Below are 1529 nucleotides of genomic sequence, written 5' to 3'. Positions count from 1 at the left end.
CGAGCGACTATGCGATCGTTAGCATCTACGCGCTGCTGCCGTCCCTGTATGCACCGGCGTGGCTGCCGTGGCGCGCGCGCGTCATTGGCTACATCTCGAGCAACATGTTTAAAGTACAAGCCCAGACGACCCTCGACAAGCTCAAAGCGTACAGCTACAGCCGCGGCACCTGCATTTCCTAGTCCTACATATGACAAAATATATACCCTTGCGTGGTTGGGTGCGGCGAAGTTGGTCGAGATGGGACGCAGGCCTAGACTTCCAGTGGTTTGCATCAGAGAGGTATAGTGTTTCCATAAATCAAAAAGTGAAGGGGATCGCACAGTTGGGTTATTGCGGTTGGACAATGAATGGGTTTTCCTCGAAGATAGTTTAGCAGGGTATCCGTTTATCGTATTTTAAGCGTTTGAAACATTCGCCTAAGAATACATAATCGAATTCTCCATCGCGCGTCCTTTCTTGTCGGCACGAGCGCACTTGAGCCGCACCATGGTTGTCATCCCGCTGCGTTCGTGGGTCTATCGCCTCCAGTCCGATGTACGCATTTCGACTTTGATGGCTCTCTGTACTACCGGTATGTATGACATTGCTACTTGCAGCTAGGCAAGACAGTGTCGTCGTCGGCGCGATCGACCGCCAGCAGTCGCTCCGACAAAAAAGCAAACGAGAAGAGCACGTCATACGTGGCGCTCACGCGTATCCTCTCCAACCTCGTCGCTGGCGCCCTCGTCTTCCTCTCGGTCGCCACGCTCATCGTGCTTCTGTCCCAGGTACACTACGCCTGTCCTCTTCTCTTGGTCAAGCGTAGTTTCGTGCCAGAACATGTTTGCCCGCACGGGCATCTCAGCGAATACGCAGACTGAGGGCTTCTTCTGGGCGCCCTACGGCCAAAACTGTAAGCTCAATGCCAACGGCTTTGTCCCCAACACGTACAATGATGGTGAGGTAGTCGCGTGATGAGCTATGAGGATGTTGTAGGTGCTCGGCCGTGGAGGAAAGCGCGATTGTACCGGCGGCCTGGGCGGCCGTCGGCGTCGCCCTCGCGCAGCAGTGGTCGCTCGAGCTCGCAAAAGGTTTGTAACTGCAGCTGTTGCTCGCAAAGATCACATATATGTCCGTAGCAAGTCCGATGTATGTCACGACGTGCATCATTGGTGGCGCGGCTGTCGGGTGGACCGACCTCCAGCTCATCGCCGGGTACTGATACGAAATGTGGTGTTCTTCCTTGACTATGGTGACATACCTAGGTACACTAGCTTCCCCGAGTGTTTGCCGACAAACGGCGCGCAGCCCGTCGCCGGCATGGTGATGCTCGAAACGACGGTATTTTTATTTATTTTTCGGATTTGTGGTGATAATGTACGATAATAGATCCGCGAAAATCACCCGGACGGCGTCTACCTCATGACGCTCTACTCGGACCTGACGCCAGAAACGATGGGTAATTTCGAGTGTGCCCCTACACCCGTTGTCCTTAGTACTCGATCATCCATAGATCGTAAGTGTACCTTGGCTCCAGCCGGTGAGTC

General features: G+C 54.1%; 1 protein-coding gene across 2 annotated transcripts in view; it reads left to right on the top strand.

Moving 5' to 3' along the window:
* SDRG_01693 overlaps positions 1 to 1529 on the top strand; it is a gene marked incomplete at its 5' end in the record, with an annotated part of 5955 nt that overhangs the window by 2493 nt on the left and 1933 nt on the right. The gene's annotated exons all lie outside the window — the stretch shown is intronic.

Source organism: Saprolegnia diclina (assembly GCF_000281045.1).
Source record: "Saprolegnia diclina VS20 unplaced genomic scaffold supercont1.3, whole genome shotgun sequence".
Lineage (NCBI taxonomy): Eukaryota > Oomycota > Saprolegniomycetes > Saprolegniales > Saprolegniaceae > Saprolegnia > Saprolegnia diclina.
The sequence above is the reverse complement of the archived record's forward strand: the minus strand, read 5'-3'. Positions and strand labels throughout refer to the sequence as shown.